Here is a 26,749-nt window from a genome sequence, read left to right as displayed (position 1 = left end):
AGGCTACCAACCAAAACCACTAGTCACTACTGAAAAATCCCAGTCAAACTCGTTTTCACACTGGATGAATGGCATGTGGTATGCTGTTGGCGCTATTTAGACAAGGATAATACTTCTATTTTAAAGGGGAGAAAGTAATTGGGTATAAACAACTGCATGTATCCTTTTAACAATACAAGTTATGTATTATTCTACCTCCCAGTATTTTTATTTCCAAATAAACACCAGTTTTAAAAATTGTTGCTCTTCTCCTGGTTAATTTTCTTTGCGTTAACAAGTATGACTCTGCAGCACATTTCTTTTAACACAAAATACACAAACCCACCACCAATCAGTTAACATAGATGACATCTTTAAACTTTAATACATTTTTTCACTATAAACGCCACCAGTCAGCTTTCGTGTAGGTAGGTTTCCATTGTTAGTTGTCAAAGTCTTCTTGAGTGGATTTCCCACTGTGTCACTTTTGTGTGAGTCAAATCAAGATTATAGGTAACAGAGAAGAAAAAGAAAAAGAAGAGAAGGTTAGACCCTCATTTTAGAGTTTAAGAAAAATCTGCCAGCGGGTTGCAGTTCGAGTTGGTAATATACATGAAAGGGGGAGTCCAAGCCGTGTCACTGGTGTCACTATATTAGGCTTTCAGGAAAAAGCATACAAAACATATATTGTAGTGGTCACACACAGAGACATAAATTTAGGAACAAGATATGCCTTGGCTTGAACATAGTCAGCTCTGATAATAAGGAACAATGGACCGAAGCTATTATGAAATGAAGCCCAGGTGCCTGAATGGAGGGAGCTTTTAGTCGAGTTCTCAAAAAATAAATGTCTAACTTTCTTTATAGGTTGTATGTTGTCCTAATTTTTCTTCTTTACCCACTTTAGAAGACTGGATTTCTTTTTTAATGGGCTGCTTCCGTGAAAGTAGTTGCATGATTTAAATGTTTTCTGCAGAATTTCTTTTGTTTAAGATTTAAGTAGTATTAATTTCCTCCTTAGATTTCCTGGCACCTTTTGGTACCAAAGCATGCCATTTTTCCTGGAAGTTTTGAGTATGCAAGAGATAGAGGATCCAAACACATGCACACTCATATCTACAACATGCGCACAGCATAAAAGTATTAAGAGATAATGGATTAGGAGCTGCACTGTAGTACTTTATGAATGCTACATGTTTCATCAGTTTATTTAACTATTGTAAGATTATCTACTGTTTGCATATAATAAATTAACGCAATAAGTAGGATTGTCAGGAAATGTAGCCGGGAAGGGAAAGGAGTTGTATGCTGTTATGCACATCTGCACAAACTCTTAAGACAATGCAAGAGCAATTCATTTTGATGCTCTGGTTTGAGCATTTGTGGAGTTTACCAAACTGGTTTCACCTGAGGTATGATGTGAGGGGTAATTCAGATGAACTGGCATCCCTATGAGGAGAGTTGTTGGTCTCTGGGTAAGAGAGACTTGCCTTGTGTGATATAACAGTTCTTTTCTCTCATTTGATGCTTTGAGATTAAACAATGTGTTGTTCTAATGAAGTTGTCTTGGGTCCTTGTATTCTCTGTCATGGACTTTCTAGGTGAAGAAGAGGAAGTGTTTCAACCAAGCAGGACCTGTTGAGGAAAGCATGGTGGAGTATGAACTCTGGGACCAAGTGTAAGAGTAGAAGAACTGTGGGATTCAGGATGGTAATGCCACGAGGTCCCATGGGGATGGTAATGCCATGAGGTCATATGGGGTCCCATGGGGATGGTAATGCCACGAGGTTCTATGGGGTCCCACGGGCATTGTAATGCCATGAGGTCCTATGGGGTCCCATGGGGATGTAATGCCAAGAGGTCCTATGGGGAGAGCATGCAGAGAGTCCAGAGAAGATAAGTGCAGCTACCCTGTAACCATGACAAAGAGAGACCTACAATGAAACAATTTTCAGATATGCATCATGGGCCTTTTCATCAACAAAAAAAGTTGGCAGTCAAAAGCCTTGACTTTTTTCACAAACATCCCAAAGTGAAAGAGCATTTTTGTTAGGGATTATGTTCATGCTTACTATAAAAGTAGATGTGAAGTGCAAAGTATGCATTTTGTTGCTCGTTTTGGATTCCCGCTTTGAATCTTGGTCTATGTTTCCATTCTGGATTTTGTTTTGGGGCCGTGTAAGAAAATGATCCTTATTGGAGATACCAGATATAATGTATAAGACTTAGATTGTGCTTCATATAGGATGTGTGATGACTTTATGATCAGTGGGTTTTGGGAAATGACAAAATTGCTCTTTCGTTCGAGGTAACCCACCCTTACATTCCCACCTTGCTTATTTTTGGGGGAGAGCAGTCTCTAAAACCCAGAAGACTGTGGCCTGTACAGATAAGTGATTTCTGTCAGTGCAAGGAAATCTGACATTATACCAGATTTCTCTTGTGTGGATGTGAAAGAGTTCATGAGAACTTTTTCTGAGCATGCCATTCTTTACACTTCCAGTAACATAGACTTTTTTCCCCCTTTGTTGTCTCTCTTGCTTTCTACCTTTCTATCCTCTATCTCTTTTCACTGTGCTTCCAGGAGATCCTTTTCCCAGTTTCTCTGATTTTTGCTTTTCTGATGATATTTTTTTTTAAATAAATCGTTAAAAAAATCCCTTCTTAGTGAATTCTATTCCTAAGAAGATAAAAAGTAAGCCAAATAGACAAGACGACCCTTGGCTAATTATGAAATTTGCTAAAATGTTTAAGGCTGCCTCCCTTAGCAGACCTTCAGCTGTGGCTATGGTACAATGAAAGAGGTTTTTAATTGGAGAGGGAACAAAGACAGTCTGGGCAATGCACACAGACAAGAACGTGGACACGACATAAGTACTGGAGTAACCTGCAGCTTGCCATTTGATATCTGAGAAAACAGAATTTTTGAGATTTCAATGACATTTTTTCTTTGAAACTTCTTATTTTTCAAAAAACCCAACAAAAACCCATATAAACCAGCTCACAAATTGCAAGAGTGGGCTACCTCTGAGGGGCTTCTTTAATGACCTTTCCTATTAAATGGAAAGGCTCCATTTAAGGTCATTAACCTCAACTGGTTTTGGAGCAGAGCAAGCCCTGAAAGTATTTGTCTGCAGGAGATGTCAGAAAGGAACGTTCAACAGAAGGAAAATGGACACAAATGTAGATGATCTCCCACACCATAAGGGACACTTCTGGGTAAAAGAGGCAATCAGACAGGCAGAACCTCTGTTTCCAGCCCAAACAGCAGTATAATTAAACCAGAAATAGTACAAGACAAGAATACCCGTTAATAAGGCCAATTGATTCCATCAGAAAAATACCATTTAACAGACTCCAGCCCAAGACAAGAAGGAAGCTCTGTATAGTGGAGGGTGACATGGCATGTTGCCAGTCTGTCACAATCTGCTTTTATTTCAAATGCTTATGAGTAGTTTATATTTCAAAAAACATATATTTAGCCCTACTGGCCGGCTTGGAAAACAAGATTTGCAAGAGATCAACCTGTTCTCGAGTTCTTGAGCCAACTTCCCTGCTGGTCAAATGACATATCGCTGCACTGAAATCCGTGGAGCCAGCGTGATTAACTCCAGCTGAATGTCTCGCGCCAAGATGGAGATCTGGGGGCTAATTTTGGGAACCGTAACTAAATTTTTTAGGTTTCTTTTTTCAACATTCAACTCTCCCCTCTATGTACATGTGCAGCTCTTACTTACATGAAGCATAGGTTGCATGTACATATTGCTTCTCATCTTTGAACTTCAATTAGCATGAATGTATGAATCCTCATACCCAAGTTGTGAAATAAGATTACTTGTGTTTCACATCTGAGACACACAAAGCATTGAAATAATTTGTGCATAGTAGTGGGCAACCATCAGTCCTCTGGGTCATGGTGTATGTGTAAGAGGTCTAGTCAGGTGCCTAATGGGTCTGCTTGTACAACGTCTTGTGACCATCACACCAAGACCTTTGACGCATACACCTAGGCAAGAGTATGGAGGAGTGGAGGCTGCCCAAGACCTGCCACCACCTCCTTCAAGCCATTGAGACCGAATGCAAAGACCAGGCCAAGTCCAAATGTTCAGAGCTTCAGTGGTTGCAGCCTTTGCGAGAAAGCAACAGATAACAACACCTGCTGACTGTCTAATGGCTCAGCAAGGCTGCATTTCTGTCAAAGTAATATCCGTTGGCCTTTCTCCAACCAAGAAGTACCCATGAGGAAGTGTGGGCTAGGGGTTTGAGGTCCCCTATACTTGCCTTACTCTGGAGCTTGCAACAGTGTGGTATTTTATAGGAGCCACCCTGCCATGAATAGCCCTGCCGCGTTGCCACCAGGCCCTCCAGTCGAATGCAATTTATGGTCATCCCCAGGACTTGAGAATATGCCACCCAGAAATACTAGTTAAATAGCCTTTAACGAGGGGGATTGACACCCTACAATATTGTGATAAATGCTGAAGCATTGTCTTACATTGTGGGTGCTCTTTAGAAAACCAGTTGTGCCTGCCGAGGCTCAGATTTCTGCAGCGGGCGCCTGGTTCTCTATTCCTATGAACAGGGCCAAAGTTTCAGGTTTTTAAAAGAACTTTCCAAAAAGTGATTTACACTGAAGTCAGGATTTGAAGACTACAAACAGCAGCAGGCATGCCGATGGCCAAAACACAAATAACAATCACTCAAAATAACCTGTTTCTTTCATTCTGTGCTGGTCCCATCTGTTTTTATAACCCTGGAGGAGAAGAATGCAATGCAAGTTTTCGAGTAGATCTGTGGCTTGCAACTCCTGAGCGTTGAAAGAAGTGAATGAAGCCAACATCTATCTAGGTACTTATGTGGCCCTCATCAGCACCTGTCAATGGATTCCAGAAGCCATCTTGGACCTCTGTGATCTGCCCCCTGGGTTTATACAGAGCAGGACAAAGCAGTCATTCTGTTTTTCTCCAATGGTAAGTAGTCACTGCCCTTTTGATATTAAATGTGGGGTCTTTCCAAGAAGGGTATCACAAGATGTCACAGAGATAATGTATTTAAGCATTCATTTGATTTGCCACCATTTTCTACCCCTCACACAAAGACATAGAAGGCTTCTAGGTTCTCACTCATTTCTCTGCACTCATCATGATGCCATTGTGGGACCAGAAGATAATGAGATGAATAGGAAGCATTTCCACAGCATGAGCAATGTAGGAGCATCATTATTAATGTTCTTACAAAATATCCCATCACTACATGATGTCTACATATCTGAGATACAGCCCTCTGCCAGATATAAAAAACCTTGACCATCCAGCAGTGCTCAGCTACTTAATAGGAAGTCTGCTCTTATTCCCCTTTAAATTGCATTTTATTATTTGTGTCTCAGATACAGGGTATATATTCCAGGCATTTCTTCAATTGGCAGTATTATAGAATGAGTAATTTCTCTTTTTAACCGTTAAGTATTTGCTCAAAAGCGTGGTGATAAGATGAACTCTTTGATACACATTGTGCATATCCTCTGAAATCAGTGTAGAAACTGGCAAAATATGTGTAATCAGGTAAAGAAACAGATTCTCCCCATATTTATAGTCCTCTGCACATGTCGGTGTGTGTGGATGTGTACACACAGCCTTACTCATGGTCAGAGATGTGGTTAGCCATCTTAGTCTGAAGTCAAGCAGAAGTTAGAGTAGGGTAGCACCTTAGAGACTAACTGGTCAGGACACGCAGTCAGTAATTCTTTAGTTTTAAATCCATCAGTATCAATAAAACTTCCTGTGACTTAAAGTAATACTCGCCAAGAGTAAGTGGTGGCCAAATTTAACCAGTAATAATTTCAGGAAGCCTTCATTAACCCTATACAGTGATGAAAGTCATGCAAGAGCATATACGGATAGAGATATTGTTGCATCGAATTTACTTAATACTGCTAAGCAAAGATGGTCCCAAAAAGATCACACAAGTCGTGACAATAATCCAGAGACAAGAGAGGCTGAATTCAGTGAGACTGTTTATATGAATGAAGTTTAGCTATATGCCTCAGTACCCACAGATACAAATTTTCAACCTGCAAATTAGGCTGCACATTTTTAAACAAGAGCATTTCACTGGAGACCACTATTCACTCGATTTTTGAATTCTTGAACTCTGACCTTCCATGAAAGACTTTTCCATGTGCTAGGGAGCAGCTCTCGTATAGCTGTAGTTGTTATGATGATTTATAGCATTTTAATGGTATCAGTAATGGCACCTTTATGCTCCAATTTCTGTAATATTTCATCACTATGAATGTATTTGCCATCACCAACATCCCTATTAAGGATCAAAGTGCTAATACCCCCATGTGTCTTGGAGACGTTCCTGGGCATGCTCAGACACAGCGTAGACAAGCCCTAAGTGACGTGTCCAAGATCACAGAAGAAGTCTGTAGCTGAGCAGGGACTCAAGCCATTTCCCCCCCAGTCCAAGGCTGTCACTTAAACTACTGGGCCGTACTCCTCCTGCCTGCTTGTCTGATAATACCTGGTCTAGACAATGAATATACGTAGGTTTGTCTGAACTACTTCCGGTGGCTATTTGAATCTTATGATTATGAGAATCTATGGTTGATCTTGTTAATATTGAATCTGCTATTGGCAACGGATGTATAATTTTATTTAGTCCCATTGCACTGACCAGTATGGCAAGTTATCTTTTTCCTTGCACTGTGGTAAAATGCAACACTTCCTACTCATGACAGCAGAGCTAAGCCACTGAGTGCGTTAGAAAATGCCATCCTTTATAGCTTGGGGAGCTATAAAGGGTGCCACCCTTGATGACCACACCATCAATGCTCTTTTTCAAGGAAAGATAAAACATAGTTTGGTAGAATGTGCCACCTGGATGGATTGTTCTACTTCTCAAGGCAAGTGCTGAGGGTTTGGGACAGGCTCCCCCCCAGAAGTGGTACAGTCATCCATTCTGGCGAGCTCCAAAAAAGGTCTTGAAGCCCATCTTGCTGGGGTCATGTGATCCCAGCAGCCTTTCCTGCCTGAATGCAGGGGGGGCCCTAACAACTCTGAAACTATGAAAGTGACTTTGGCCCCGTGTATATTGCCTTCAGACTACTTTAACAAACTGGCTCATAGTCTTTATAATTTGGCCTGTCCCAGGCCCTGAGATTACACTTGGATGCTTATCTTGCTGGGGTGATCTGACCCCTGCTGACTCCTTGCCCCTTGGGCAGGGGGCTGGACCTGATGATCTCGTGAGATCCGTTCCAACCCTAATGCCTATGAAATCTATTCCAGACGCATTCTTTCAATATACAGGAGACCCTCGCCATTTGTGATCCCCATGAATGGCGAAATCCACAGATGTGTTCATGAATGCAGTGCCCCCGGTCCACCAGACAGGACAGATATTCATAAAAAAAACCTCTTTGGGTGGTGATGGTGTGCTCAGGGAAGACTTTCGCCCATTCTCCCAGCGTGTTTGCCAGGGTGAGATGTAATGTAAATCTATTTATGACAATGAATTACACAGATGTGACTTTGATTTAGGACTAGGAGAATAAGTAATTGGATTTTTGTCCCCACCCCATTTTTGTCTTCAGATTGCTGCTTTTGCAGGCACATCAATTAGCTGACATTTTATCAATTAATTTCCGCAAGGAATTTTTGGAGTTTGTAGATAGCTCACAAGCATCTCATTGAAAATATTTAACATTTGTCATTCTAAATACAGTCTGTTTTAAGCTTATTTTGATTGGCCTTGCAGGTCACATGACATTATTTCAGATTGGACGCTGGTATCCCCATGAATCAGATTGTCATTGTGAACACCGTGTTTAGGAATTCATCTTTCCCTATCAATGTTAGGTCTGTTGGAAGCATCTTTGAAGCCCCGTGCCTCAGTTTCCACACCCATAAAATGAGACTCATCTCACAGATACACAGCAAGGCTTAATTCACTGATGTTTGCCAAATACTTAGAGATCTTCAGACGGCATGGTGCAGATTGCAAATATATCATTATTTATTGCCATATTGTTACCAGTCTTTTGTATGGTAGAAGTTTTAAATCCTCTGCTTAGAGCTGTTCCCTGCAGCATACAACAAAACAGAAATGATATTTCATTTCTAGCTAGGAATTGTCTTGATATAGCATGTTATGAAATAGAAAACGACCACAACCTGTTCCAACAGATTTTTTCGTTCTCAAGGCATTTTACTGTCAATAAGCTCCTTAAGAATGTGCTCAGAGTTGTTTAGGGACATGGAAAATATTTACCTCAGCCTTTCACAATTTATTACTTATTGTTTGAAAAAGTTGCTTCCTTTCTGTGCCAACACTTATCATCCTGGGAAACATATTGGAGTATAGCAGTGACATTAAAATATAATATGCTCTGTGCTAGGATAAATTACTATGGCTGCACCACGGCAAAACCAGCCAAAAACCACATGTAAAACAACTTCTTTGGAAGGGCAAAAAAATCTCAACATTTGTTAGCAAATAATTTAGCTCATATTGAGTTCATGAAATAACTCTGGCAGCCGCCTTTAAGTCGTCTTGACTTTTCACCTTCCCATAAGTGCGAGGACACTTTAACTCTTACCAGGATGATAATAATAATATGACCCCCTCCTTATCATAACCCTTTCCTGAAAAGACAGTTAGCAGTGGGAGGCATGGGGATGCGGTCATTCATAAGCCTTCTCTCTCTCTGCGTGACTCTGACTTAGTAATTGCCACTTTGGCTCATCATTCTCGGGGACAGGGTTACAGGCAGCCAACTTGATCCCATCATCCATCCTCTACCAAAAATACCCAACCTTTTTTTTAAACCACCATTGGGCTTTCTCTTGTCCTTGGAGCAGTTTAAAAATTTGCAAAGCCTATTACTTGTCTACAAAGCTTTCTTTAAAGATCATCCATACCCTAAAACCTATGAAAAACTGGATGGTGGCAACACAATTAGTGTACTATGACCTCTGTTCACACTGAAGGCACATCTACCATGGTGGTGACGCCACCCAGTTGAGTCATTCCCAACCCATTTGCTCTTACCAGTATGCTCCAAATACAGAAGGGCACCAGTGAAGCTATCTGGGGCTTCCCTCTATGCCTATTTTTGGTGACAAGTGGGGGCTGAACTCAATGATCTCACGAGGTCCCTTCCAGCCCCTAATGTCTATGAAAACTGGCATATTTGAGATCAGTGGTTCTCAACCTTTCTTGTACCAGGACCCATTCATAAACATCGATGGCCAGTCCCAGCCCCGTGCCCCTCACTTCTGACCCGCTGCCCTCCCCTTGCCCCCAGGCCTCAGCCCCAGTATGTGGGGCAGGGGGTGAGCGTGCAGGGGGAACTCTGCCAGCCTGCAAGGGAAAAGCCAGTTTCCCACATTTGTCTCCTTTAGAGGATAATTAATTTTTAAAATGTGGTCATCCATTTTTAAAGTTTATTCGTGATCCTTTCATATATTTTTGCAACCCCCTTTTGGGTTGTGAGTCATGGGTTGAGAATTGGAGGATTGTGAATTTGTGGCATCGTATTCTAGTGGTGCTTGTATATCATTATCCCCCTTCAGACTGACAACTACCTTTCTAAAACATCTCCCTGGCCTTGAATACAACCCAATTTAGGTTACTTACTATTCGAAAGATCTGCTCTTTCTATGCATATGATTACAGTGTGCACAAAGGAACAAATGTTGCATCCTGTATCCTTGGCTGTTCTTAACTGGGGTACAAGTGAAGGGGGATGGATTAGTGATGTGCTAGGACCATAGGACCAAAGCCAAAGGACCATAGGACTAAACTTTCTGGGCCATTGAGTTCAGCCTCCTGCTTTGAGTTTACCCAAGTATTTCCCAAAGTCACCCCTTCAAATCCAAATTGCCATTTTATACCCTCTCATATTATTATCAGATAGAAACAGAGCATCTACAATATGTCATAAGCAAAAGCAGAGGGAGTGAGGGCACTGCCAGTGCCCTGTCACTGCATTGACAGAAGTAATGGGTTAATACATGCTTGGAGAATCCTAGGAAGAGGACCATGCCCCACACAAAGCCCCCCACAGTCCTCATCAATCTGACACAATTTAGCAATTGCTATGACCTTGAGTGAAAGAGCAAGACCCTTTTACCAGGAGTTTCCTTAGGATTGACAGAAATATCAGCCCACCCCCATCAAAACTCCCCTGCTTTAATTGTAGTCCGTATCCCAGGGCTTCAGAGGAAGATGGAAAATCTCATCAGAAGCTAATTGTGGTTCGGACTGAGAGAGAGAAGCTTTAGAATGGCAGAGGGAGAGCGAGAGAGAAGGGCATGGAGTTGAAGAACTCCTAAAATTACTTGAATAATTAAGACTAACGTCAGACATTTATCCAGCATGTTTCAACCTGAAAGATTTAAAAGCCGTGTAGGAGCTGAAATAATTTCCCCTGTCCCTAGAGCGCTGCCTCTCTGTCACTGAGTGCGTGCCAGCCCCCGCACCAATGCCATTGAAATTTTTGGGGTGCCATGCAAATCTCTGACCCTCTGGAGCGCTGCCCGCATTGGGTCCTTTTATCCAAAGCCAAGATGCTGGCATGGAATAAGGAGGGTAGCAGTACAGCATGGTACGTTTATAGCGAGGCCAAATCTTTATTCTGTTTCTTGGCCCAGTTTAGTGGAGAACACTGCTGGGACTGATTTCAGTTTTGATATCAGACACTGAGGCTGCAGACCCTTAAGAGTACAAGCTGGAGAAAAGAACATAGAAAATGTTAGGAATGAGAAGGCCATTCAACACATTGATGCTTGTCTCTTGTAATACAGCGTTCCCCCCAGGATAGCATCTAATTGCTTCTTGAGCGAACCCACTGTCTTTGCCTCAACAACCTTGCCCAGTAGGCCATTCCAAACATTTATTATTCTTTGAGTGACAAAGCACTTCCTCATGTCTCTTCTGAATTTGTTTTTTGAACTTCCATTTATGCCCCCGATCCTGTCATCTATGCGGTATCAAAAGTAGTAACACGCATTGATATTATCCATTCAGCTAAGATTTTTGTATACTTCAGTTAGACCCCCCTTAAATGTCTTTTTTTCCCCAAGTTGAATAGATTGAGTTTTTTAACCTTTCAGTAACTTCTACAATTTTATCCTCGAACCAAGTTGAGAAAAAAATATTTGTTAAAGCCTGCCTTACATTAGACCAAACTGAATGAAACATAAAGTCTACTATAGAAACACATTGCAGTAAGTTTCCTTTTGGAGGCTAAGCTACCATTTAGTTTCCCTGATGCTTGCTTCAAGTTATTTTGATAAGAGCCGAGAAAGAAGAGAACGAGAATAAAGGGCCCGATACAAAATTGGGGAAAACTGATAATAGAGATGGAAAAATTGGGGGTTATATTCCTCCCCGGCTCCCAGTAACTGTGTTTCTGGAAAAGGTAATTGCCTATAAGGCAGTGTTTTCCCTCTGACAATGACCTTCTGCATCCTTATTAAACAAAGTTAAAAATCAACTGGCAGCCTAAGGGGAGCTACAGGATCAAGCAGCTCCAGGTTCAAATCCCATCTATTCAGTCAAAGTGAAGGTAAGTAGGCCCTGCCTTCCTTGGAAGAAATCCCATGGCCTGTGCAATGCAGGGGGTCAGACTAAATGATCGAATGGTCCCTTCTAACCTTAGAGAAAGATCTCTGAGTGATCATTATGGATGAAAATCATCATCACAGGACTCGTGCTAATGGGATTTGGGGAGGGAGACAACATGGGAAGGCAGGGAAAGGAATCCTGCCTCAATTCTATCCCTCAGCAGGATGGACCCCACCAATGCAGCATGTCCCCGGCTGTTACAGATACCCTGGGACGTAGGGATGGCCAGAGCTTTCTTTGAACTACTGCCTGCTCCTTTTTAGCTTTTTGCCAACAATTTCTTTGGATCCCCACACATGTTTATTGCTCTTCTCTGACCTCCCTCTCAGTTGTTTCTGGTGATGTTCTGCCCAGAGTTGAATGCGGTATACCAAATACGGACAAGTATCAGATCTGGGTAAAAAAGTCTATTACTTTCCTGCCTGGGCCAAAGTAGTTCTTCCTTGTGATTTTACTCGCCTTTGCTCCAGGCCTCTTATGTATGCCATTCTTGCTGATTGCAAACTCATTTTTAACGACTTACTGCCCCGTACCGTTCGTCAGACTATTTCAGCACAACTATGTCCTTCCTCTCATGAAGCATCTCTGCTTCAGATGGCTTTGGATGTATTTCTCTAGTTTCAATCTCATTTTTAAAGCTGGCAAAAAAAAAATTTAAACTTTTAAATTTAAAATTGCAACGAAGAAAAGGGACATTTTCCACAAAATGTGACCTCATTTTCTCATCAACTCTAGTTAGATATTTATTGGTTTTTGACCTGTTTCTAATCTCTCTAAGCTTTCCCTATATAGTGTGTTCAGTAATATTTATCAGGATCTTGAATGTTTTTAACATGCTATATAGTCCCCCGCCCCCCATGCCTTACTTGGTAATGCTCCTCTAAAGCTGGCAGGCTGCTGTTGATTGTTGCATTTTGTGGTTTTGCACGTGTTAATGAAGCAATTCCTAACTAGTCACATCTGAATGGATTTTTAGGGTAAGAGCTTATAAATTTCCCTCTTAAAAGTTTTACTTGTGCAAGCATCCTTGTGCATCTTTCCTCCATTTCATTTGCTATTTTCTTTAAAAAAAACACAAACAAACAAACAAAAAACCCGCAGTCCCATGTACATACAAAAAAAATTGCCTTCATAAACATATTCTGATATTTATTTTACATCATTCCAGTATCTTCTAGAGTGATTGTGGTGTTGGCCTGGTCCTCAGAAAATCCAAGGTCCCACAGACCTCCTGTATGACTTTTGTCAGGTCACTTCATCTATCTGTGCCTTAGTTTCAGAATGGAAACATGGAGCTGATACTGCTTTCTGACCTAAAGGGTGTTTGGGGAGGTTAAATGCGTACGTATCTGAAAAAGAGAGAGGGGGTCAAGCTTAACCGAGATTCATGTTAATTAATTCCCAGTTCATTAAAATGGGGCTGTCCCACTGGGGGGAACTGTTGGACCACTGAGTGCTGTGACCATGATCTCTTTAGCCGCCTATGACAGAGAAGTCGTGGGTGGAATAGCTTCGGCTAAAGTCCATCTATGCCAATGATTCTCAATAGGGGCTCTGTGAGATGCTTTTAAGGGTGTCACACTTCCAAGCCCCTGTATGAGGAGGGCACCCTAAACCTTCCCCAGCTATTCAGCAATATCTGTAGCTGCTTCTCAGAGGCCTTCAGTCCCAGGGGTGGCTGTTCCCCCGCTCCCAGCAATACAGTCCATTGCAGACAGGAGGGCACACAGGCAGGCACCTGGATGTGGAGCCGGAGCTGTGCTTTGCAGCTTGGTTCATCCCTTCCACCCTTCCAGGCTCCTAGAGTCAGCAGAAGGGCCTGCAAGGACTATCGTTGGTGGGTCAGACCCCGCAGGAGCAGCAGACCAAGGGCAAGGAGGGGGCAGACAGTGAAAAGAGCAGGATATGGCAGGACGAGGTCCTGCTCCTGCTGCCGTTAAGGGACACCTGTGAAATCAGTGGTCCTTAAATCTTTTTTAGCCTCAAGGCTCTGCTTGGTATCTTTTCTGAATTGAGACTGTAGCTCAGTGATTCTCAGTGGTGGTGATGTGACATTCAGAAGAGTTATGGAGGGCTAAAAAAAGGTTGAGGACCACTGGTCTCAGCTAATGGAGCAAGTTTCAGCTTCCTGCTTAGAGCAGCTTCCAGTTCCTTTGCAACTGGGAACTCTTCTGGGCATGTTATGAACGTTGCCTCTTGAATGGTACCTCTTCCAGAGGCAATGTGGGACGTTGCCATCCCCTTCTCCAGTGTAAAAGCCCAGGCTTGAAGCCCAATGAAATCAGTGAGACTCCTATTAATCCCAGCGCGCTTCAGATCAGGGCTTACAAGAGCCTGCCTCAGTCACTGGGACTCCTGGGGACCTCCTCTAAGATACCCACAGTGGTTTCCCCTTTAGCAACAATCTGGATCCCTGATGTCTTGGGTATCTCCCCAATGTATTCTCCTTTCTACCTGAAAACTTATGGATTTAAAACTGGCCACTGTCTTACCTCCCAGCAGGCTTTCAATCAAAAGGCTACTTACCCCACATTACGGTGGGAGGCCACCTACCAGATGATCTTATAATGCAAGAAAACCAGGCCATGTCTCTTGGGTTAGAGTGACCTGAAGGCAATAACCCCGCCAGGAATACAGAGGCTCTGATAACTCAGCAATCTGGCAGAGGAGATGTGAAAAAGGCCTCGGTTCTTCTGTTATCTTTGGCATGCATTTTTCCTTCCATTTTATCCAGAGTGGCTCAGATTTTTAGGGCTGTTTGTCCTGTCAGACCTACCAAATATAACTGGAACATTCACTGTGTTTAAACATTTTCAAGTGTTTACAACCACATCACCTCCCTCGGGGTCCCTTGTGCTGAGCTGCCTGCTATATTGTCTTTGGCTAGGCCTCTAGAGTTTCTGAATTTATGCGCTTAAAAATCAATGAGCCCTGGTTAGACAAGAACCCAAACAGAGCGAGTCCTCGTTGGGCGACGGCTCCCAGCATCTCCCGGCGATTGTGAAGGGTATAAATCAGCGATTCCCTTGCAGCGCTTCAGAGTTGGCCCCACAGCTTTCGGTTCACTCAAAATGAAGAGTTACAGCTGCATACAAGCGAAGGTGGTTGAACCTTAGACAACACCCAAATATTAACTGGATTGCAAATGGCCCTTGTGTTGGGCATATAAGGGGATAGAAGGGACTTTATTCCCTCCCTCAACACTTTTATATCCAATGCAGGCCAGCCCCAAGCCAGCCCTCAATATCAAAAGTCAATTAAAAGACTACGGATACTCAACTCTGCCTCCCAAGCACTGGCACGACTCTGGGGGAGTCTCTGGGTCTGTGTTCTTTGGCTCAGTCTCAGCAGAGCAAACCAAGTCCTAATAACAAGAGCTATTGCTGTTGCTGGCCTATTGTCACGGACTGAAACAAATTGAAGCCTCCCTCTTGTTTGAAAGGAGCAGGGAAGGACAAGAGAAAAAAAATTATACAAAAGAGAGAGAAGAGACATCATTCCCTTTCTCAACAGATCAGAGGCAGGCAGTTATTTGGGCGGGAGGGCCGCTTAGGGAGTTTTGGTGAGCTGTTGCAGGCCAGGTCAGCACCCCATGGGGATATGATGCAGGGAGTGGATCATGGGTCTGTCTCAGGCCCCAGCCCCACCATCCTGGCCCTGGCCACCCACCCATCCATCCTACTCCCAAATGGCATTTGCCTTCTGTTCACAGCTCCACCCCGTTCACCCAGCTAAACGTGCCCTGCCCGCCCTGGGCTAAACGGGGTCCTGGGCTGGTTTATGGGGAGACCCCAGCTGGTGCCCCTGGCAGTGGGCAGCAGGACTGGGTCTGGCGGTGGTGGTGACACTGGCAGTGGCAGCCAGGAGCAGCTGCCACCTCTGCCAGGAAGCTGGGCCTGGCAGCTGTGTGCCCAGAAGTGGTGGGACCGGTCGTATGCACCAAGGTCCAGGCTGTCCCCCTGTCCCTGGCCCAGGAGAGGCTGAAGGATCCACCACAGACGGGATAAAATCCTCTGGCAGGCCCACGGGCCTTATTTTGCCCACCCCTGGAGTCGGTGATGGACTCATCTCCCTCTCAGCATCCAGAAGTTGTGTGGGAAGTGTGAAAGAGGAGAGAGTATATCAAAGGAAATGAATTGCAGCATAAGGTCCTGACTTTGCTTTGTCAAATTCTCATGTGATTATTTTATGGCTCTCTGCAGCTCCACTCACTGAGGAAAATGGCTCTCCAGCTCTTCAAGGTTGAGTGCCACTGGCACAAGAAAGCCGTTCCTCCAAGCAATGGTAGGATTGTTGAGCACATCTATTCTATTCTATTCAAACCAGTCATTGCACTTTACAACCCATGCTGTATGCTCTGTGCTCAGCCAATGAGTGATGCTTGTAATACGGATACATAGCCCCTTGCTGAATAGGATTTAAACCAAATGTTCCTTAAAACATAGTGGCAACCTCTGAACAAACATTAATTTCAGATTGAGGGGGTTTTCAGCACACTTCAAAATGATACATTCTTTATGTAATGAGCCTAGCATAACTCTCTTGATAAGTCATTATTGCAAAACACAGAGGCAATAGCATAAGGATGGCAATAAGAACAGATAAACAGTTAATCTTGTCAGACTGTCCCTGATCCAAAGGTTGTGGAAGATCCATCTGAGTCAACTGAAGGATTTCCATCGACATTAGTGGATTTTGGATCAAGCCCTGTATTCATTGTCTGGCTTCATAAGGGACCAAAATCTAAATTGGATGAAGAGTTAAGTCTTTCTGTATTTATCTTTGATGCTTTCTAATCAAGGGAAATGGGAGATTCCACAAGCAAATTAAGATGGCCTCAAGATAAAATGGGGACAGGGTACTCAGTGAAAGACCAGAGATAGACAGGAGGTCAGGATGCAGTTGTGGCAGTATAGGACACAGCAGATGTGTAAGGCATAGTCTATGTACAGTTTTGTACTAGTATAGCTACTTAGGTTGGGGGTTAGGTTTTCATCGGTAAAATTATACAACCCCTAGGATGGACATTGTTATGTAATTAAAAAGGTACATCAGAACCATTTAACTTCTTGCCCTTTCCATATGGAAATAACCATGTTTATAATGTACCTTTATAATGATACGTATTTCAAGAATTGGTGGGTTGTTCTGCTGGGCTCTTTAGGACCATCTGTCCCGGAGGTTGTTCTGCTGGGCTCTTTAGGACCATCGATCCTGGAGCTCCCAAATCGAGAACAGAGCATTGACCTTTGAACAGTGCTGCACAGCAGAAATAATGAAGAAAAGCGTGGCCAGGAAAATGAAAACCTCCCTTCTTGAAGTCCTCATCGCAGTCCTGCCCCTGCTGCAGCAGATTGTTCAAAGCAAAGATTGGACTTATAAATCACCTACATACTCACGTGACCTAGCCTCCACCCCTCTCCTTTCTCTTCCCTTTCCCTTTTTTTCTCCTTTTCTTTCTTTTTGCTTTTCTCTTTTCTCCTTCCCTTTTTCTTTCCCACTTCTTTTCTCTCTTCTTCCCTCCCCTGCCCCCGCTGGATGCAGTCATCTTTGCGCATGAAGGACAAACAACATCTTTAGACAAACTTCAGAAAAAGTGTATTATCTGACTATGCGCATCATGAGTTCTAATAGAAAACAACTGCCAAAGATAGAAAATACCACTAATTTGTCTTTAGGAAAGTAATATTCTCAGCTTTGTCATGGTGTACAGAATTAAGTTTCTATCTTGGATGGTTCAGAAAATAATCCCTAATAATATTCACTAGTTTCTTGCCTAGCCAAGAGAACAGGTCTTTTACCAGGGAATAATGCTCATTTCTAAGCAGTCTTAAGTGAGTTCCAAAATGTTGTTTTAAAAATTTGTCTTTATGGGTCTAAAGGAAATTTGTAACCCTACATGTCCTTAGCCTCTCCCCATCCTTAAAAAACATAATTCGTGATCCTTAAATGTTAAATGAAAGAGAGAGAGAGACAGACAGAGAGGTAACATGGAGAGAGAAAAAATAAACTCAAATACAAGAGATCACATTTGCTCTCCAAACCAAGAAAATTCACACCTCATTACCATTGCAGTGAATTCCAAAGAAAGCATACCCAAATGGGAACAAAGTTATTTGAATGAAAAGTATTCAGCGGCTAAACAAATGTCCCCACCACCCCCCTTGCTGCCCTCTGCCTTTCCTTGATGGTTCGCAGAATTGGCGCATGGGAGGAGACCACTGTGGCCTTGTGGAGAGTTTGAAGTGGAAACTTTTGGGGGAATACTGAAAGTCACTAGCAATCCAAAGGGAACGGTAAGTCCTTTTCTTCCTCTTCTCCTCCTGCTTTGTAGTTCACTTTTTATATATTTTACTTTTTTTTTTCCTTTTGCAGCATTTCTGATCATGGTATTCCATGACATTACCCCATCACCTTCTTCCTGTGAGCCATCCCATCCCTTCAAGGCAGAGAGCCATGGTGGAGGTGGTAAGTAATTTGTTTTGTTCAATGGATTTCTTGTTATGCATGTATGCAAAGCCCCTTTTATCTCGCATTTAAATTTGTGTTCTCCCTCTTATGATTGGTTTTGTGACATCAAAAAGCTTTCAGCGTGTTCAAAAATCAAGAACAAACTCTTAGAAAAATAAAATAAAAAAGAAATCTTACCTAATACACCCAGCATATCAGTGCGGCTTTAAAAATGAACAGATTCACATGGGATATTGGCTACTAACAACGATGGAAATAAGACTGATTTTTGATCTTGGGGCCTAACGTTATTCATATTTTTTTTTCTTAGCCTCAAACAATGTCTTCAGATAGCCCAGGTAAAGCAAGCCAGAAACAAAACAACATCATAAAGGCATTGCTTTATGCAGATACTTTCAGCTGTGCTACACAACTCATATTGTCTTTGAACCCGGTGTGATAAGAGAACAATTTTAGACTCCGGGGATTACTCTTGGATATGTTTTACTTCAGCATATTGTAGCGAGACAGAAGTCTTTGGCTTAAGAAATGTGTTCAGCAATCTTTTGTGATTCTTTTTTTATTATTGTTTTAACCATTGCTCCGGTAAGACTTTGCAAAGTGACAAGAGCCGAGGGCAAGGTAACAGACGTGCTCCACCAGCTGTATCACAAAACAGCTTTTTATCTTCTGGTTGTCCATACACGACATGAGGGTAAAGCCAGGAGAGCAGGAAACAAGTGAAGCCTGGAGAATTTGAGGGTCTGATCCAAAGTCTATAGAAAGTCCACATAATCCATAGACATCAACTGCAGTCATCCACTGAACAGTCATCCCGTGGACCCTAATGAAGGGAAGACCTCAAGCACACTTTTCAATCCATCCCTTTCCAGACCAGAGTGGAAACACTTTATTAAATTATATCTTCTGGCTTTATGGGATTGAACCATGGGATTAAATCATAAAATGCTGCTCTGTTTATGACATGGTATTTTGGGCAAATGTGGTAATAAAAGCTATCACATTTACCCCAAAAGACCTTGTCTTCCAATGTTCTTAGACCATCATGGCTACAACCAACACCCACCAAAGCTGTTTATGATGCCTTCCCCATCTACAGGCCAGGTTTAGAAATGGTTGCAAATAGGTGCAGTGCCTAGCTCCAAGAGAAACCCAGAATTGACTGGGTGCGTGTGATAAACCTGCATTTTTAGCTCTTAAATCCTGAGAGAGATGACTTTTCTCAGATCTAACTTCTCCACAAGTACTTTGGATGGGAGACTAAGAAAAGGGGACAAAGATCTCAAGCATTTAGCAATAAGGGCCACAGAAATATGCCAACTGGCAGGCTGACATGACTTTTGGGGACACAGGTGATTCAAATACAACCCACAGAATTTGTGTCATGTATTATCTTAATTAGATTACAAGCAATTTAGGTCAGGACCCTCATTTGAACGTTTCCACAGGATGTAGTGGGAAGATCTTGGTTGAACATACAGGAACTACTGTAGTACAAGTATTGAAAATGCTATTAAACATGATAATCTGCAGCATTCTTCTGTTCTTAAATAAGCGTACTCCACAGGGTGTGGGCTGCAGCATATCCGAAGCAAGTAGGTCATTGCGCTTTGCATTCTGGGACTTTTATCTCCTCCCGCCATATTGAAGAAGCGGCAGTGCCGGGGAACTCTTCAGTTTTATTTGGGCATGTCGACGCTAGGAAATCCAGTAAAACCTCCGAGTTTCTTCAAAGCTTTCCATTACTGCAGGCAGAGTCATTTCTTAGTGGCCGAAATCTGGGTCCTTAACAAAAAAAAGGGCACGTCACATTTCAGCATGTTCCAGTACATTCAGCAAATAGTTGGCATCTCTGGGAGAGACAGAAACATTGTTAAAATTTTTCTGAGTGTCCATTATTTTCATTTGATGGTTTATAATCAATTGGGAGACAATTCTGGTTTTCCTGGCTGCCTGTGTGTGTCGTCTTCCTCCACGCAAACCAGAGGCTGTATCACATGCCCTTTCCCCTCAAGCGCTTCTACTGATTCCTTTGGAATTGCTTCAGAAGTTGGGACTGAATTTAGTTAGGTGCCAAACTCCTATTTGAAATCAGTGAGAGGATAGGCACCTAGGGATTAGGCACCGTAAATACCTTTGTGGGTCTGTGCCTAAGTTATTCCTTGAGGTAAGGAGGGCAGAAACTAGCACCACAGGCTTCCTTCTACACCATTCAAGTTAATGGGCCCATTGCCTTAAGATGAGAACAGGATCAGACCTTTGCTGCCTGACTAGAAAGAGTAATTTGAAGCCATTACGAGAAACCTGGGTAAAATGCTGTAGCCAAGCAGACAACCCTTGTACTTCCAGCCCCCTGCTCTCTCTCCTTCCCGCGCCGTTCTTTTGGATTTTATGGACTTTTCATTCTGGCAAACATATTTTATGAACTTGATGTACATTTAGCTAGAACAATCCCACACTGGGATCTAATTTCAGACCTACAAAGGTTGATTTATCCTTTTTCAGGCTATGTACTCATTTGAACTAAAATTACCCTGCTGCCAGCCTCCTTGATAGCAATTACATCTAAAGAGAGAGAACCACTGAACTTCATGTATTGGTAATGGTCTTTCCTTCTATATTTTTCCTTAGGGACAAAGTTGTATGGGAAAATTAGCCACATTAGCCTAGGAAAATAGTGAACAAAAATACATATTTTATATTTTTATAAAGAATCCTCCTGCTGCCAATTAGAGACATTATTTAATGCAGGTATTTTAACATTATGGTGCTAGTTTTTATATAAAGCAGAACAAAACCAGTTTTGATAGTTATTTAAGGGCATCCTAAATACACTCAAGAATGGTATATTTTAATTTTCAATAATACCAGCTGACTCAAGTATTCAGATTTTAGCATAAGCAGCAGGAAAACCGTTTGATGTTTTAATTATGTCCCAGAAAATGCCGAATGTGTTATAAAAGAAATCTGAAGAGGGGAGGGGGGTGGAAAAAGGGGGTTTTATTACTGTTTGAGAGGGAGGGTGTTTTACAACATAACATTAAACATGCAAAATGGAATTAGACAAAACTTAGATAGACAACATTTCAGCTGAGACAAAGTAGGCCAGAGGAGCAAAATAATGTGTGTCTGTTGCAAGCAGTTGATGATGGGAAATGGAAGGGAACATTTAAATAGGTCTGAGGCTGAAGGGAAGGAAAAAGCCTTAAAATAACCCTGAAGTCTTTTAAATTATGTTTAAGACTAGCCAGAACCATGTAACAGTTCCCAACAAGGTATCTCAGAGGATTTAAGAGTTCCTGATTAATGCACTGACCTACTGCTCTCTGATGCAATGAGTTTAAAACCCAGATGGGTATTCTCACTCAGGATGAGGCTGCTGGGACTTCCTAGGGCTCAATCCTGCTGGCATGAGGGTCATTCTCCTCAGCGAGACTCAGGGAAGTTGTCCCTAAGGGAGGGGAAAAATGAGAACCTGAGTCATTTGGAATGAACTGAACCAGATGTACAAAGCTACGGTAATTTAAGCAGTGATAGGAAGTGGCAAGGGGGAAAAAAATTACCCTGATTTAACTCTTCCTTTCCTTAGCAGGTGTAATAGCACAGTGAAAATCTTCCAGGGGCAACATAAGACTAGTTTTGGGACTCAGCCCAAGGCTTGGTGACTGATGGGATCTGGGGTGTTGGCTTGTCCCAGTTTAGAGGTGGGGGTATATATGGGAAGCGTGGTTCTGGTTGGCAGGTTATGCACCTCCTCACCAAGCCCTGCTAATAGACAAAAATCCTAGACCCTGTTCACTGTTGTCTTACATCTACTCTTGTGCCAGTGAGGCTGAGTCACAGGGGGCATCGTTTCATTTGCTAAGTGACCACTGCTCTTGAAAGCCAAGGTTATATATACTGCTAATTTAGTTAGTCTATAAGATGCAAATCAACACTGCCTTCTACTTGGCTAACTACATCCCAAAGTGGGCACCAAATACAGTAGGTCTAAAACTTTCCTAGGTACCTTGCCCCATCCTCTTGAGAAAGGTAGGAGGTACCACTGAGGCAGGTCAGGAACGGGTCAGGGAAAGAAGAGCCTTGGTTGACCTGGAAGACTATAATGATCTATTAAGAGAGTCCCAACATGTGTGCGGGCAGCCTCTGAATAGGAAAGGCACAAAGTTGTCCCTCTGTGCAGGGATGTTGTACCGGGACAGGGATGAATTCCCAAACTGCCTCGTATTTAGAATAGCGTTTTCCTTACCTGGCTTATTGACAACATGTGCCTCTGAGTTTTTGATATACTTTATTGTCATCTTCATTTATGCTCTTGCTTTCTGTAATTCACTTAGCTTGGGCACTGACATCAGACCAGTCATTTTCACCCCCTGGTTTTCACACACCAACACAATTTCATCATATTTGGATTCAAGAGAATGTTTAAACATAACACACACACGCACACATACACATATTGTGTGCGTGTGTATATGTATATACGTATATACATCCATATGTGTATACATACACATATAAAAGTGTGAAACATTGTAACTCGAAATGTTGTAAGTCAAGAACTGCCTGTACACACACACACACACACACACACACACACACACACACACGGGTTTGTACTTACAACATATACATATTGTGTGTATATGTGTATATGTATATACATATATATGTCATATGTGTGTGTGTGTGTGTGTGTGTGTGTGTACAGGCAGCCCTTGACTTGCAATGTTTTGTGTTACAATGTTTCACACTTACAAAGCTTATAAATTGACACTTTGTTTCAACTTTCTGGCATTATTTTCGACTTTACGACTCTTGATCTGATGTGATGCCATGCCAACGAACAAGTTTGCTGCATTGCCCATCTCCCTGGAGAACATCTGTCCAAACGTCCTTGGACACTTCCTTTAAGAAAGCAGACAAGACTCCAGAAAAACCTGCAGCCAATACTCCTGAGAAGACTCCAGCCATGAACCCTTCAAAAAGTCCAACCAAGAGACCCTCAAAAAGTCCAGCAAAGTCACCTCAAAGTCCTTCCAAATAAATATGATTGCTATTTACTATATAAATACATTAACGTAGCTATATTACTCATCTATAATTGATCGAGTACAAAATTCTGGGGTATTTTTGGTGAAAATAGGGTATCGGGTCTTGGTTCAGGAACCAATCCCCCGTTTATAACATTGCTTCCTATGGGAAAACCAGTTCCGAGTTACAATGTTTTGACTTAAGATGCGGTTTTCAGGAACCAATTGTCTCATAAGTCCGAGGACTCATATATATATATATATATATATATATATATATATATATATGTCTGTGTGCGTGTGTGTGTGTGTGTGTGTGCACGCGTGTGTGTAAAATAGGTACGTCAAACCAGCTGTCACTGACATTTCAAAAAAATCCAATGCAAGCATTTCTGTGCATAGGTTTTGTGGAGAAAAAGGATAAGATATAAATCATCTCTTTAAACAAAATACTTGATCGGGGTTCTGAATAACAGCAGAATGGTCAAAACAAATCAGTATCACGTGACAAGGAACAGAGTTGTGAATTCATTTTTGGCTATGAAACATTTCTTAATGTCCAATAGCAATTCTGGGTTTTATGGCTTATGTTTACTGTTTTATAATTTTACTTGTCAGAGTCTTCCTGTTTTGTAGTTTGATGTTTGAACATTTTTTATTTAAGCTCCATTATTTAATAAGCAGCAAAGCACCATCTGAGATTATTTTAACACATTGCTCTGATTGCACATAGATTTCCTTTTTATCTGATAGAGTCCTCTACCAAGAATTGTCAGATTATTTGTTACACGTTATGAGACTCATGGAAAATAAGTCATTTGCCCAAGGTCACACAGAGACTCAAAGTCAGAGTCAAGGCACAGCATCCTGATCTATTTATTTCTCATCCTTTGCTTAGTCCATTTTAGATCATAGCTCCCTGCACAACAACAGTCCTGCCACATTGTAAGGTTTGTTTATTTTATTTTTTTGCTTTTCTATTTTTTCTTACATTGAGTGCAAGACGCAGAGCTGCTTGCCAGTGTAGCAGCTGACATTGTTACTCAAGATTATAAACTTTCACCTTTGAATAGTGTTTCTGTGTGCGAGTCAAGGCAAGAGTTCTGAGAGCTTGGGGAGAAGAAACTTGCTTGACAAGCAACGCTTTCTCTTTAAAAAGAGGGGAAAAAAAATCACTCCCAACTCACGGGAATAGGTGAAAGTGACAGAGGCTAGAGACTAAGATGAGATGTGATCCTTAATGTGCGAGCTTCCAAGGCAGCTATGAGAGCTATCGTCAGCTTTACAGGCCTATCTGCTTACCCTAGAGAGAAGAAAAATCAAAAAACCTGTCAGTTGCATGCGAGTTTGGTGGTGGATGGGAAGCATCAGCAAGGGGACTAGGAGGTGTGGAGAGTGTTCATCTGAAGTTGCCTGGTACATGCATTTGCTTATTTCCATTGTTTGCAGTTGCCGCTCCTTTTCACATGAGTCAAGGCGTAAGAAGAGCTCCTGTGATTCCATTTTCAGACAGACACAGTGAACTATAGAAGAAGCGTGATTGCCTTTTGCTCTGGAATCCGAAAGTAAGAAGACTTCACGCTACTGGAGTTTCAGCAAAAGCCCCCGTTTCTGCCCTTTGCACTGGCCTCAGTGCCTTTGGCCCACAGGGCAAAGCCCACAGTGGTAGCCCACTCTCGCACTATGCACAGATCCGGGGGCACATGCCCCCCCATGCTTGCCCAGGAGTGCACACAGTGGTGGGAGCTGCTCCCACCTCCCACCTGCACGAGCATCCCACAGCTCCATCCCATGCCCTGCCCTTCCCTGGGTCTATTGGCACCCCTTCATTTTGGCACCCGGAGCAGTTGTCCCACTCCCCACCCCCACCTTGCTACAGCACTGACTGGCCTGGTGATTATGTCACCAGTTCTACTTGCTATCAGAGCAACTAAGCAGAAGAGAACAATCACTTATATAATGTTTCCCATTCCCTAGTGAATCCACTGAACAGCACTCTAAAGTAGGTCTCTAGTCTCTACTCTTATTTTTCATCTTATTTGGCAGTTGGGAAGACTGATGCACAAGCCCCACTAACAGTTCCCAGGACTTTAAGGTCACATAGGGCTAGATCAGGGGTGGGCAATTATTTTGGGCAGAGGGCCACTTATTGGGTTTTGGCAAGCCATCAAGGGCAGCATGACAGGCAGCCCAGGGCAGATTAATATTAATTTTCTTAATTTTTTAGGGGCTCCGCAGGCCAGATAGAATGGCTTGGCAGGCTGCATCCAGCCCGCATGCTGCGTTTTGCCCGCCCCTGGGCTAGATTCAGTGATGGACTTAGGCACTGCCATGCATGCATTCTAGGTGCCTAATGTAGGTTTGCTATAGAAGGCATGGGAGGGTTACCCCCGCACACGGGTGATCCAAAAAATAGTGTGCCAAGTGGGAAACCACCTAGAGATAGCCAATAGGAAATACTGAGTGAGTCTGAGACCCCGTCCCTCTCCAGAGGTTAGCCCCAAGAGCCAGACACTTCTGGGCACTTGGGATCCAGAGCCTGCAGTTCTCTCCTGAAGGAAGGAGCCTATGATTATTCTTCATAGGTCCCTTTTTATATCATTCTTTCAGGGCTCACGGTTTTCCTTTTCTTCACTCCTGTTGAATCGGGGGCACTGCGGGGCAAAGAATGCAAGATTCATGGAGCCAGAAGAAGAGCACGATTTTATATCCTCGTGGTCAGGACACTCAACAGAGGGGTACTGGCCCTTGCCCTAAGGTTTGTTTCTGTTTATTATCCTGTGACAGGATCATATAAATGCACATAAAATTGAAGAGCATTGGCTGGTATTCTGGACTCCCTCCTTCTAGCTGAGTGCTCTCAGCGCTCTGCCTTGCTTGCTCTCTTTCTGGCTCCGTAAGCCTTGCATTCTTCCCTATTCAGCAGCTCAGCTTCAAAAGCAGGCTGAAAGGTACTCGCACGGACCTGCTGCCTAGCTTCCTTTATCAACCAGACTTGTAATCTCCCCAAAGAAAGAAAACAGGTTGGTTAGGCAAGACCTATTTTCCATAAAACTAGGCTGCCTGGCTTTAATGATATTTTTATTCTTTAATTCTTCATCAGTTGAGGTCTGTATATTTGAAATATTGGCACACTCATATAAGCAATCTTTTGTATTCTTGGATTTCTTCACTATTCCAAGATTTACTATTAGTTATCAGCAGTGAACCAAAGATTTTCCCAGATAACACTTAGGATCCTTAGATGCAAATTATTTGCATCTCCTAATTGAAATTTTTTTGTCTCCAACTGATATTGCTGAACATGCTCCTTTGATACTGAAGAACTGGAAAGTACTTTAATATTCTTATTTGATATAAATACATCCTCCTGTTTCCTTTCTACTATATAATGGAAATATTTGTGAACCCTCCAGTCTTTTCTGCATCACTATTGACAATTTTCTCATCTCCATCTTGTAATAAGATTTACCATTACCATTCCTAATGCCCTACTAGCCATGCTTTTCTCTCTGAGTCTTTAGCTTCCAGTGTCAATCTTCTACACTTTAAAACTTCCATGTTGCATTTATTACTATTCATTTCCTCTTTTCCCCATTGGTTATATTTTATATTTTTTATGTCTAATTGTT

At 42.4% G+C, this 26,749-nt stretch overlaps 1 long non-coding RNA gene across 1 annotated transcript; it reads left to right on the top strand.

Moving 5' to 3' along the window:
- Positions 1–16,848: 16,848 nt before the first annotated feature.
- LOC109282797 (uncharacterized) lies at positions 16,849–26,119 on the top strand. Its single transcript, XR_002089809.2, has 4 exons — positions 16,849–17,909; positions 17,989–18,081; positions 24,567–24,682; positions 25,728–26,119. It is a non-coding gene; the product is annotated as an uncharacterized LOC109282797 (long non-coding RNA).
- Positions 26,120–26,749: the final 630 nt, after the last annotated feature.

The sequence above is a fragment of the Alligator mississippiensis genome, chromosome 6 (genome assembly GCF_030867095.1).
Source record: "Alligator mississippiensis isolate rAllMis1 chromosome 6, rAllMis1, whole genome shotgun sequence".
In the NCBI taxonomy this organism is placed as follows: Eukaryota; Metazoa; Chordata; order Crocodylia; family Alligatoridae; genus Alligator; species Alligator mississippiensis.
The sequence above is the reverse complement of the archived record's forward strand: the minus strand, read 5'-3'. Positions and strand labels throughout refer to the sequence as shown.